We start from the raw sequence: 14,901 nt of genomic DNA, 5'->3' as shown, positions 1-14,901 counted from the left end.
ACATTCCAACCATTTTAGTTTTTACCTGCTCCCCCCTTTGTCAAATAAGGAATAGAATTTAGTGCTGAAATGGCACCGACTTAGTTAGCTCCTTCTTGGGCATCCTTCCACTGCCCATAGGACTGGCCTAAACTGGTCTCCTCCACTGCTGTCCAACCCGGGAGTGGGAGACTGAGGCAGCAGGCCGCCGGGTTACATCAACATTTTTCTTCTGTGAAAATTAACCCAATCTTTGTTTTTTTTTTTTTTTTTTCAATTTATGGCTGACAAAGGTTGAAACTGGGAAATTACCAGGCAAACTGATTCTTAATTCCCTAGCCTAGTAGATAGGTTTAATCTGCCACACCTAGTCTTGCCTTAAAAGCTCTTGCAAAGAGGAGGCCCTTTCCCAATTGTTTCCATAATCAGATTTCTATGACTTTTTCATCCTGCTTAGTTTAATTTGGGCTTTAAGAATATTTATAAATATAACTCCATATTTAATTTTTAACAATTTGAATAGACCTCTTTTAAGAATTTTTATTTGTTAATTTGATATTATCCTGATGTATGAAGACATACATTGAGCTTTTTTTTTTTTTAAATGGGCAGACACAAAGAGTTAGACACAAACACAACTCATTGATATTACTTATAATTTGCATTATTTTATATACTGTTTAGCTTAATTAATTAGGGGTCCAGAAATGCATATTACTTATATAACTGCATATTTAACCTCAACAATTTGAGCAAATAGGCAGACATGAATAGTTTGACACAACAACATGACTTTAGTTACTTTAAACTTTTCAAAGACTTTTGAAACTCTTCTTAATTTGCACTATGACCATGCAGTTTACCACAAGAATTTTCTTTCTTACTTAATGGATTGTAATAACCAAAATGTTCTCAATGCCTTAGCACCATTTTGTTTTAGAACTTTATATTTTACTTTGAAATTAGCAGAATTTTGGATAAGCAACAAGATTAATTTTATATATATTTACTGAGGCTATTTGAAGCCTCAGGGAGACAGACTGCTTTCTCTCATGAATTGCCACTCTTAGGAACACTGACCGTCAAGGCAGGAGACTTCTCCCCCTCCACCCCCCTTTTTGATTTTGGAGATAATAAAACTCCAGTGGCCATTTAACCTTATTCTATCAGGCAGCAATTTATTTAGTTTACACTTGAATTCATGAGAGAAAGGGTTACTAATACCAGGAGAGGAGACAGTGATGTCCCAGCTCTTCTCAATTATGAAATAACCATAGGCAAAGGCAAAGGGTGAGGTTAGGCTTGAAGTAACCATAAACAAAGGAAAGGTTAGTGTAGAATTTACACTTAAATAATAGTTTCAGGCTAAATTCACCCAGCTATAATCTCAGTTATTGTCTTTCCACTGTTTTATAATATAAATGCATTTATAAATGATTTTAACTCTTAGTTACAGTTTTTATTAATTTTTTTTAAAACCTATTAATTTTATAACACCTTTAAATACCTTTCATTCGACTTATAACATATTAAATGAACTTATTACCTTAATTTTTCCTTTAAAGTAAAAGAATAAATCTCTTGCAGTTAGTTTGAAATAAAAGGCTACTTTTCAGGATTTGATTTCTAGAACATAAATGTTCTTTTAAAAGAGGTAAGACTCTTCTTTAAACACTGAGGAAATGATGAGGTTAAAGCACAAGAAGCTGTTGATAAAAGATTTTCTTTGTATATTGATCTTATTCAATTTTAATCATAAAAATTTCCCTTCCACAAACCTTCTACACTTTCAGTATTCATTCAGGTTCTGTCCCACACTCTACTCTTTCCAATAATCAATCATTTTATCTTAGGACAAAATCATCTTCTGTTTCCTTAACAATAAAAACCCACTCCATATATCCCACATACTAAGTTACCAGGCAAACTTCTTACAACATATAATTGCCATTAATACTAAACAAGTTTGTTAAAATAATGAACCTTTCTTCACTTTAAATACTTAGTAGCATGTAATACCAGAAACAGTTTTTTTTGGAAGCAAGTTGGCAGGGGGGATTGGCTGCCGAATAAGTTTGTTATAAAATTGCCTTTTATTATTATTATTATCAATTCAGTTTTGTTAAATAATGACTTTCTGCAATTAGCCACTTAAATACCTTAAACAATGCTTTGTAAAACTTTTATAATTATTTATACCCTTAAGACAAATTTTACCTTCACAGAACACATTCTCTTACTTAAGGTTACTACAATACCTTCTAAGAACCTGAGCAGAATGCAAACGTATTTTGGCTTTGACATCCTAAGGAGGGAACTTTACTGCATTTATTCTGATTCTGCTTTTCACCTCCTTCACTTCCCCCCATTCCAGGCAGTCGGGTGCATAACAAACAGGAATGCGGCTTATGAATAGAAGGGTGGACTCACTGGAAAGGGGCAAGCCACTCCCCCCTTTCCAGCTTTCAGCCAAAATGGGCAGACAGAACCTACTCAAATTTGGCAACTCTCCCAGGAACCCAGCCGCCCTGACTGGGACATTCCCAACAGACTTGGGTGCTTGGCGCGGACACAGATGGCCTCCAAGCCCCGGCAAAGGGCCAGACCAGAGACAAGACAGCAGAGCATGCACAAACATCTAGACTCCGCAAACATCCAGACTCCTCAGCTTTTGCCCCAGAATCATTTCACCCCCTTGCCAATGGCAAGGGAGGGCTCCAGCTCAGCTGTAATTCTACTTTACATAAGAACACAACTCCAACACTAACATTGAGCTGACACAGACAGAAGCACAAAGGTCACTAATCTGACTCACAAGTTTGTATATTTATTTTCACCATGGCTGCCCCCACAGCCATCACAAACCTCAGAACACTTAACATTTGGTATAAAGCGAATTCATTCACAAATTAGCACCATAACAAAAGATTTCAGCTAGACTTTTCCACTGTTTAAACTTTACACCCAGACCAAGCTCCACCAGAAAAGCCGATCCATTTTCCTGTAACCAAGTTTTGTTTCCCTTAATCTAGACCAATTTCCAGGACATTAGGACTTGAACCTATAAATAGCCCTTCCTATTAAAATCGAGACTCCACTCCTTTAGTGGATATAAGACCAGTACCAGATTCTAACATGCAGTTAGACAAACCCAAAACACCAGGGCTTTTCTCCGGTTTTCCTCCTTTTCCCAAGCCTAGAGAGAACGGCTTCCCCCCAGCCTTCTGGGGCTACTAGGGTTCTCTCAGGAGGTGATCAGCCTCCCCTTCCTAGCAATTAAAGCTAGGGCCTTCCAGACTGTGCTCACCTGGGGAGTCTTACCTTCTTCCATGTTCGGAGTTCTTTTTCGTTCCCAGAATCTTTCTCTTCAGACCTTCCATTGCCCTCGATTTTTGTCGGGAAGATTCTGGTGGAGCCCACATCTTTTCTGGATTAAATTTAATCCAGGGGCGCCCAGATTTGGGGTTCACCCGAGTCCTCCCGGCTTCCTCGGGGATTTGGAAGGGGCAGCAAAATGCTACCGTCTCTGGCCTTCATTTGTAATCCCACCAGAGTCGCCAAAAATGTTGTGGAATTTAAGAGAAGTTCAATTATTTGAGTATAGAGAGGCCAGGACTCAGCAATGATTTTGAGAAGGAAAAATTGTTTATTTATTGATGGCCGGCCGGACTCGGGAGCTTTCAGTTTGAATCCCGAGCTCCGAACAAGATTTTCAAACGTCTTTTATACAGAGAGGAAAGGCCAAATGGTCCCTTTGTTTCAGTTCTCAATAGGCTTCAATTAGCATATATCTTCCACATCTTAGGTAAGCTTTTAGCATGGACTCCAGACATTCTAGATAAGCCTTTAGCATATTTGGTTTTTGCATTTCCCCTAAATACTTAAAGTTTATAGCCCTCGCATTGTTAAACATTTCCTGGGACTGGAGCCGCTGCTGGTCCCTAAGAGCAGGACTGCAGCCTCTTACCTTTCCACACCCACAAGTCAAACAACTTAGTTATCTCTGAAGAGACAAAGAGCCTTCCACCCATAGCCCACATCAATATGATGAAACATAATCACAGGAATGATAATCCATTACTTTCATTACATTCTGTTAAAACCGAACTATAGATTCCACTCACACTCAATGGAAGTGGATTATATAGTGGCCTAGTTTATGAAGAGGGAGGATCACTTTAGTTACTTCTATTTTATCAGTTATGTAGGAAGCAAGATTGCCAATTGTGAGTAAGGATGGGGAAGAATGTAGTGGAGGCTTTAAGAAATGGAAAAAGGGTGAACTATATGAAGTGTACCTTTTGACACAGAACAATCACTTCAAGATTTGTAGGGCTCCTTTCAGCATGTTTCCTAAGACAACTGCTAATCCAACCTGACCTTCATGCTTCAGTCAGTTACTAGATATTTTGAGTAGTAGTTGTGACTTTGTCATAAATAGTAAGGAAAACCGATTCTATTTTCCTTTTTAAAATTTATTGATCTCTGAGGATAATGATTAATGGAGAAATGAGGTTAATATTTAGTACATGGCTTCCTAAATTTTAATATTGATTGAAAAGCATGTCAATATTTACTTTTTAAAAGATTTCTGGTGCATGTTCTGTTTTAACAGCTGTTAAATTTAGCAGAACACTCAGTGGAAAGAGCACAGCGATTATGCAAATATTTCGGAAGCTGAGACTACCTAAAACATTATAATGTTAGAGTAAATGACTGATTAAATGCAGTGCAAAGTGTAAACTATAATATAAACTATAGACCACAACTGGTAGCAATGCTTCAATATGTGTTCATCAATTATAACAAATTTCCCACACTAATGAAAGATGTTGTCATGGATAGTAAGTATAGGAGGGGGATGCAATGGAGTATATGGGAATCCCCCATATTTTCTATGTAACATTTATGTAATCTAAAGTTTCTTTAAAAATAAAAACGTTAGTTGCTAGAGGCAACCCCAAAATTTCTGCAACTAATATATGAAAGAACACAATAGCCTTATTTTTACATAGGCAATGCCTTCCAGCCCTAGTTGTCTGTTCTCTGTGTTCATTTGCTGTGTGTTCTTCTGTGTCCACTTCTATTCTTGTCAGCAGCACTAGGAATCTGTGTCTCTTTTTGTTGCATCATATTGCTGGGTCAGCTCTCCGTGTGTGCATCCACCACTCCTGGGCAGGCTGAACTTTCTTTTGTGCTAGGCGGCTCTCCTTAGGGGGCGCACTCCTTGCACGTGGAGCTTTCCTACACTGGGAACACCCCTGCATGGCACAACACTCTTTGTGCGCATCAGCACTGCACGTGGGCCAGCTCCACACAGATCAGGAGGCCCTGGGTTTGGACTGTGGACCTCCCATGTGGTAGGTGCATGCTCTATCCATTGAGTCAAGTCTGCTTCCCTAGGCAATGCATTTTTTACATTTGTTTATTATTTCTATTTCTTTGCTTTTATGAAACATCCCTGAAATTGGTTTTATATAAGAACTCATTAAAAAAACTCACAACAAAGAACTGTAATTTTATTTTTAATCTTCTAGCTAATGAGGATAAAAGAAAATTGTATATGCCAATATTATTTGGCTATAATTATCACATCATGGAAAGAACTTACAATATTCTTGCAAGTAGCTCAAGAGGAATTAATATATTAATATAAATTAATAAGAAATGTTCATGAGTAGAAATAGCTGTACAACATATAGTTTTTGTATATGTGAAACTTCATATGAATGTTTCTTTGGTTCAACAGCATTTAATTCACACCTATTCCATGCTAGACCCTGGGAATATAAAGACCAAAAATACAAACTCACTAAAGTGACAGCTTACATGTAAAATGTTACATTTCATTAAATTAGTGTAGGTTCCAGATTGTCTTTTTTAAAACATACATATCTGTTATGTTCTCTCTTCTATGTGATATATATTTCAATGGAAAAGACACACAAGAAAAGAGATCATCATGAGGTTAAAAAATAAAAAGTTGGGCTTGGAAATCTCTCCATAATTAATATTTTTGTCACAGAGAGTTTGAGAAACTTTCTGGAGATCAAGTGGTCCTGCAGTCATATATCAATAAAAGGACATCTTATATGCCTTATAAGGAAGGTTGGCCCTTATCCTTTTGACAATTGGGAGCCACATAAGGATTTAAAGGAAGTAAATGACCTAGACTCTGAGTCTAGAGATTGATTTCAGTAAGATATCGCTGTAGGTATAGAAACTAGTTGAGAAGACATAATAGATCAAGCTAAAGATAATGATGTCCTGTATTAGGTCAGAGATAGGGAAGATGGAGAATTGGATAAATATTTAAGATATATTTAGGGGGAAAAGGAAGCAGTCATTAATGTTGGTTGGTATTGAGGGCATGAGAAAGTGTGATGAGGCAAAGAATGACACCAAGTTTCTGGATACATAAATTTAATGACAATGCCATCAATTGAGAAAGGGAAGAAAGAATGAGAAGGGAAAATGAAAAATTCTACTCCTAGTGGAGATAAACTTATTGATCATATGGTAATGATATGCTTAAATTTTAAGAAATTGCCGGTTTTTGAAAGTAGATGAATTGTCCTATACTACTGCTTGCAAAGTATGAGAAATCCAGTTATTCCACATCTTCACCAATGCTTGGCATTGTCAGTCTTTTTAATTTTAGGCACTTGAATGGGTATAGTATAAGGTGTTTTTTTCCCCTAAATTAACATACAGTAAAATTAATCTTTTTCATGCATGATGGATTTGTATAGCTCTGTGTATTTCGACAAATGTAGTCAGATAACCACTACCACAATCAGGATACAGAGTAGTATCCCAAAATTGTCTTATGCTGTTCCCTTGTAATCAGCCCTCCCTTGGTGCCTCATAACTCATGGCAACCTCTAATTTATTCTTTGTCCCTATATATATTTTTTTGTAAACTTTATTTCAACTTCAAAATATATAATAACAGACAAAAGGCAGCTTAACAAATTATGAAAGCATTGCTCTAAAGAATTTTGTTTAAGCACATTTACCTTATCTAATCCTAAAAACAAACTCAGTTGTTCCTTCATTGTTCAGAAAGATACAGATGAGATGAGCACAAATTGGTTAAATAGCAGGAACAAGGTCTCGTTAATGAAGAAAAAAATATTTAATCATGTTTGTTCTAATTTTCCAAAGGGCTGCAGATAGATAGTACCAGAAATGGGTTGGCTTTTATAAAGGGCATTTATTTGGTATAAAAGCTTATAGGACCGAGTACATGAAAAGTACAAACCAATGAACCATAAGAAAAGCTTTCTCACCAAAGTTATTTGCCACGTGTTGAAGCAAAATGGCCACCAATCTCTGCTGAGGTTTGAGTTCAGCTAAGCACAGTCAAATACAGGGCTTGTCTTTTTCCTGGCCTCCTATATCAGTTTCAGCTGTTTTGTTTTCTTCTTAAGTTCAACTGTAAGTTGTCAGGCATACATAAGGGCATGTCTCCTCTTTTTATTTTACTTTGTTCTATTTTACTTATTTATTTTATTTTCTAATTATCTTTTTTTAAAGTTAATAGATCACACAAAATGTTACATTAAAAAACATAAGAGGTTCCCATATACCCCACTACCCACCTACCCACCTCCATCATTTTTTATTGTATTTTTTTGAAGATACATAGATCACAAAAAATGTCACATTAAAAAATATAAGAGGGAAACGGACTTGGCCTAGTGGTTAGGGCGTCCGTCTACCACATGGGAGGTCCGCAGTTCAAACCCCGGGCCTCCTTGACCTGTGTGGAGCTGGCCCATGTGCAGTGCTGATGCGCACAAGGAGTGCTCTGCCATGCAGGGGTGTCCCCCGTGTAGGGGAGCCCCAAATGCAAGGAGTGTACCCCATAAGTAGAACTTCCCAGTGCGACAGAAAGTGCAGCCTGCTCAAGAATGGCGCGACACACACGGAGAGCTGACACAACAAGATAACCTAACAAAAAGAAACACAGATTCCCATGCCGCTGACAACAACAGAAGCAGACAAAGAAACAAGACACAGCAAATAGACACAGAGAACAGCCAACCGGGGGAGGGGGGGAATTAAAATAAATAAATAAATCTTAAAAAAAAAAAAGAAGAACATGCAGCAAATAGACACAGAGAACAGACAACTGGGGCGGGGTGGGGGGGGAAGGGAGAGAAATTAATTAATTAATTAAAAAAAATATATAAGAGGTTCCCATATACCCCCTATCCTCCCCACCCCACCCCTCCCACATCAACAACCTCTTTCATTATTGTGGCATATTCATTGCATTTGGTGAATACATTTTGGAGCACTGCTGTACCACATGGATAATAGTTTACATTGTAGTTTATACTCTCCCCCAGTACATTCAGTGGGTTATGGCAGGATATATAACGTCCAGCATCTGTCCCAGCAATATCATTCTCATCTCCTCTTAAACAGCTCCGTGGGCCCAGCCTTTTGTGGTTTTGTGCTTAAGCAATCCTCTACTCCTCTCTCTTACATGGCAGGATCAAGCATGGCAGCTTCCTTTTCCTGTGCCTGTCTGTCTCTCTCTGTGTCTCTGGGTTTATAGCAGACCCAGCAATGGGGAGGAAATGCAACCTGAGTCAGACCTCACTGATGTAGTCCAATCAAAAGCCCTAAATGGAATTTATCAAGTAATCTAATAAAGGATCCTCAAAGGAATTTAATGCAATCAAAGGGTATCACACCAAAAGGAATAAACTAATTCAAAAACATAATCTTTCCCTTTTTGGTATTCACAAAATAATCCCAAACTGCCACAGTATTCATGTCTCATAAAACTAAACCACATAATCTTTCTTTTTACCTTTAGCCTTGATATAGTACCTTCATTGCCTTTGCTACAAAACTTTTACAATATTACTGTTAACTGCAGTCTATGTTACATTCGTTGTATTTTCCCCATGTATCACCATATTCTTAACACCTTATAGTAGAACATTCTTTTATTTATATTATTGACCACAATCCTCATCTAACACCAAAATCATATTATGTTATACAATCCCTAGATTATCCTTTAGCTGTCCTTCAATTAACATTAATTTTCTAGACTACCCCTTTTATCCTCAGTCACATTTATAACTCATCAGTGTTTGCTATATTAATTATAATGTGTTACCATCAACTCTATCCATTACCATGTATTTATAACACTTTATTAAACGTTCTGTGTACTTTCAACATCACAACCACATTCTGTCTCCTTATACTCTGTAGGCCAACACCATAAGTTTACTGACTGTATTTAGTTCTTATTAGTGAGACCATTTAATATTTGTCCTTTTGTGCCTGGTGCCAGCACTTGTAGTTTTCTGTTGTTTTATTAATGGCCATACTGCAGGGTATGAAATGACATCTCATTTTAATTTTGATCTGTATTTCCCTAAGAGCTAGTGATGAGCATCTTTTCATGTGCTTTTTTGGACATTTGTATTTCCTCTTTGGAAAAATGTCTATTCATGTATTTTGCCCATTTTTCAAATTGGGTCATTTGTCTTTTTGACATTAGATTGTGTGATCTCTTTATATAATAATGAAATCACTCTTCTCTGATATGTGGTTTCTGAAGACTTTCTCCTATTGAATATGTTTTTTACCTTTTTTTAAAATAAAATTTTATTGAAGTATATCAATCACACATGAACATATGTAAACAATAAATATACAGTAAAATTTGTGAGTTAACAAAACCAACATGCATATTGTCATACAAGGCTCTTGTACATCTCCCTATCAACAACACCTTGCATTGTTATGAAACTTTTTTTATAAACTATGAAAGAATATCAAAATATTACTACTAACTATATCTTACATTTAGCATATTTCCCCCAATCCACCCAATTTTTAGCACACTATATTAATATCATATATTTGCTATTGTTCAGAAGAAAATGTTCTCATGTTTGTCCTGTTCACAACAGTCCATCATCCATCTCTGGATTCCATGTGTTTTACAGTCCCATGCTTTGTAAAGTCCATTTGATGTGTAGAATCAGTGGCTCTCATTTTTATCACAGAGTCGTGTGTCATCACCTCAGCCAATTTTAGAACATTTTCATTACTCCAAAAGGAAAAATCCCATACCGTCCTATACCCCCCTGTTATTGTCCCTTAGTACTGAAAAAAATATCTCCTTGCCATTGCTGCAAAATATTACAATATTACTGATAATTATCATCCACAAGTTAAATTAGTTGTAATTTCCCTATATATCACCATATTCTTAGCACTTTGTAAAAGAGCTTTCTTATATTTATACACTAACCACAATCTACATGCACCACCAAAATTACTATATTATACATTCCCTAGATTATTCTTTAGTTTCTTTTCAATTGACATTTATGTCCACAGACTACACCTTTCAGCCACAATCACATAAATCAGCAGTGTTAGTTATACTCAACTCTATTCATTTCCACATTTTTACAACTAACCTTGTATGTGCTTAATTTAATAATGCTTCATACATTGTCATCACCCATTTTCAACCTACCTTCTATTTTCTAGTAACCTATACTCTAGAGTTTACTCCATGAGTTTACTCAACATATTTAGTTCATATTAGTGAGACCATACAATACTTGTCTTTTTGTGTCTGGCTTATTGCACTTAATATCTTCTAGGTTCATCTATGTTGTCATATCCATACCAATTTAATTTTTTCTTATATCTGAATAATGTTCCATTTTGTTTATATACCACATTTTATTTATCCACTCATTGGTTGATGGCCACTGTAATTCAAATGTCTTGAAGAGTCTAGTGCCAGGCCACATTTTGGATATTTTGCATTTATCACCTCAGTTAATTTTTTTCATTTTTTATTAGAGAAATTGTGAGTGCTTATAAAACAAATAAGTATAATGTGCAGATTTCCCATACATCACCCCTCCACCAACACTTACATTGTTGTGGAACACTTTGTTACAGATTATGAAAGAAAATTATCTATTACCACTAAATATGTTCCATAGCATACAGTTGGTATATTTTTCCAGACACCCCCTATTATTAACATTATGTGTTAGTATTGAATATTTGTCATGTTTAATGAGAGAACATGTCCATATTTGTACTGTTAACCATAGTCTATCTTGCAACACCTGGTTTACTGTGTTATATAGTCCAGTGCCTTGCACATTCTATCCAAAGGGTGCACTCAACAATGGCTATCACTTTCATCACAGAGTTGTGTAGTCATCACCCTAGTAAACCTTTGTACATTTTCCTTAGTCCAAAAGAAAAGATCCCATACACCCCTATTATTAACTCTTAGTGTTGATATAATACCTTCCTTGATATTAGTGCAGGAATATTACAATATTGCTGTTAGCTACAGTCTATAATTTACATTAATTGTATATTTCCCATGCATCAGTATATTCTTACCATCTTGTAATAGTGATTACATTTGTTTTAGTTCATAGAAGAATATTCTTGTAAGTATATTATTAACCACAATCCTCATCCAACTCCAGGTATACTATGTTATGCCATATATAGATAATTATCTAGCTTTCTTTCAATTGACATTTACATCCGTAGACTATTGCTTTTCAGCCACAGTCCCTTTTATAAACCAGCCACATTAGTTATACTCACTATAATTTGTTACATCAACTCTATCATTTCCATGCTCTTATAGTCAAGGTCATTGAAAATTCTACATCTATTAAGCGTTATTACCCCTTCTCAGTCCTCATCCTATCTCCTAGTAACCTATAGTCTAAGTTTTAACTCCATGTGTTTACTCTTCATATTTAGTTCATATTAATGAGACCAGAGAATATTTGTCCTTTTATGTCTGTCTTATTTCACTTGAAGATGTTTCCCTATGTTTTCTCCTAGAAGTCTAGGAGTTTTGTGGTTCTAGTGTTTATACTTAGGTCCTGCTGAGTTAATTTTTGTTTAAGGTGTGCAATAGACATCCTCTTTCTTTCTTTTAGATATGAATATCCAGTTTTCTGAGCAGCATTTGTTGAGTAGGCTGCTCTGACCCAACTGATTGGGTTTGAGCCTTGTCAAAAAACACTTGACCATAAATGTGAGGTTTTATTTCTGAACTCTCAATTTTACTTCATTGGTCAAATTGTCTATCTTTATGCCATTACCATATTTTTTACCTTTACCACTGTAAATAATATACTCTAACTTCAGAAAGAGAGTCCTCCATCCCCGCTCCTTTTTTTAAAGAAATTGTGGCTATTTGGGTGGCTCTAATCTTCCAGATAATTGGTTTTTCCAATTCTACAAAGAAAGCTATTGGGATTTATATCAGGATTATGTTAAATCTGTAAATCAGTTTGGGTAGAAGTGACATCTTAATTATGTCAATCAGTTTGGGGAGGTTTGTGATGACTTTCACTTTCTTTTCTTGTGATTGATTCGTTGAAGTCTTCTAGTTTTTCTAGGGTCTTTGTGGGTTGTTCATTGTTTCTAGGAATATGTCCATTTCAACAACATTGTCTAGTTTGTTCACATACAGTTATCCATAGTATCCTCTTGTGATATCTTTTATTTCTGCTGGGTCAGTGGTAATGTTGGTGATTTTTCTCTGTTGATCAATTTCTCTCTTTTGCCTAAGTGGTTTTATTTCACAGCTCTTTGATTTTTGGTCCAATGTTTTTTCTCTTACACAACTGTGGGCATGCAGAAGTCCAAATTCAGCAGGGTAGGCTGCAAACTAGTGGCTCCATTGAAGTTTCTAGATGAGTTCCCAGGAGATGCTGACTGTCTAAAGTAGTAATGGGAATTCTCTCTCTGAATGTTGAAATCACTTCCCCCTCTAAAGCCTTCAACTGATAGGATGAGACATCACTCATTGCAGATGGCGATCTCCTTAGTTTACTGTAGATGTGATCAGCCATCTATTTATGCAATCAATTCACTGATGATTAAAGTCTATGAAATGCCTTTTTATTACAATTAACCCAGTGCTTGCTTGACCAGACAACTGGACATTTTTACCTGACTTAGTTGACACGCTAGCCTAACCATCACAGTCTACCCCTTGTCAACTTGGCAGTCGTATACATCATCTTAAATCATACTTAGTCTCTAAATAAAAACAATAACATTTACATTCAATTGTCCTGCATAAAACTGGAAAAACAGTAATTCCCTCCAGAATAGAGTGTAAGTCCTTGGGTAATATTCACTCTTAAACCTGACATCCTTGAACAACTATGACATGAAATAATACAACTTATGTCATATGATAATGGAAAGGTTAGGGAAGAAAACAAAATTTATTTTATGTACATATACAAACATACTCATAACAAAACAAGGAAGAAATATCCATGACCAGTACAGTCCTCAATTCTGTAATTCTATAAACCACTGTTAAGTAAAATAAAATGACTGCTACATTCCATTGCTGGCAGGGACCCTTTCTAAGAAAGGATTTTCCAGAAGATAAAAACAATTGACCGGCAGGGGCTTTCCAGTAAAATGGACAATGGAACACACCCTACAGGATTTCATATAAACAACACCTGGTAATAAACCAGTTTCAGTTTAGTATAGATAGCTTATCAGAGTGGACAAGCATACCATACTAATCAGTGTATGTCTGCTCCCCCCTTTGTAAGGCCCCCCACCCCCACGTAAAGTAGAACCTTAAAGTCAGACAATCAGAACATCCCCTCACTTGCTTCTGCATTTGCCTTATACCAGCTCCCCTTTCCGTGTGTGGTTTGTATTCTGCCCTATTTATGAATTATAAATTGCTCAAATAAATGCCCATGAGTAATATCTAATATGTTTTTCAATACCACTTAAAATCCTTTTTGAAACAAAGATAAGAAAGGCATCAAGCTGAGAGTGAGAAAGATAGAAAGGTTGAATGGTGAGCAAATAGGTGGTGGCAGCAACAAAAGGACAGAATGTAAATTGCAAGTAGAAGCTAGAATTAAACCCAGCTGCTGATAATTTTTTTGTCTACCTACCTGCCAGGCTTAAAAATCCCTGCTGGCCCTGAATAGCTAAAGCCATCTTGAAAAAGAAGAACAATGGTGGATGACTCAAATTTCCAGTTTTAAAACTTATTGCAAAGCTACCGCAATCAAAACAGCATGGTACTTGCAAAGGCCAGACATGTAGACAAATGGAATATGAATGAGAGTTCAGAAATTAAACCCTCATGTCTATGGCCTATTGATTTTTGACAAGTGTGCCAAACCCACTCAATGCGGAAAGAACGGTTTCATCAGCATGTGATGCTGGGAAACTAGGTTCCCATATGCAAAATAATGAATGAAGACCCTTACCTCTTACCTTATAACAAATTAACTCAAAATACTCAAAGACCTAAATATAAGAATCAAAACCATAAAACTGATAAAAGAAAACATAAGGAAGCATCTTCAGGACCATGGGTTGGGTAATAGTTTCATAGACTTTACACCAAAAGCACAAGCAATAAATGAAAAATATAGATAAATTGGACCTTATCAAAATAAAAACCTTTGAGCATCAGAGGACTTCAACATGAAAGTAAAGATACAGTCTGTAGAATGTGAGAAAATATTTGGAAACCACATATATGTATGGGTTTGATATTTAAAATGTACAACTCAACAACAACAAAAAAAGCAACCCAATTAAAAAATGGGCAAAACCCAAAGAAAGTATGCAAGTGGCCAAGAAGCACATGAAAAGATGCTCAATATCTTTAGCTCTTAGGGATATGCAAATCAAAACTACAATGAGCTATCATTTCACATCTACTAGAATGGTTAATATTGGGAAAAAAAAAACTGGAAGTGTTAGAAAGCATGTGGAGAAATAGGAACACTTGTTCATTTTTGATGAGAATGTAAAGTGGTGCAGCCACTGTGGAGAACAGTTTAGTGGTTCCTTAGAATTCTAAGTATAGAAGTACCATATGAC

Source organism: Dasypus novemcinctus, chromosome 11 (assembly GCF_030445035.2).
Source record: "Dasypus novemcinctus isolate mDasNov1 chromosome 11, mDasNov1.1.hap2, whole genome shotgun sequence".
Taxonomy (NCBI): domain Eukaryota; kingdom Metazoa; phylum Chordata; class Mammalia; order Cingulata; family Dasypodidae; genus Dasypus; species Dasypus novemcinctus.
Note: the sequence above shows the minus strand (reverse complement) of the source record.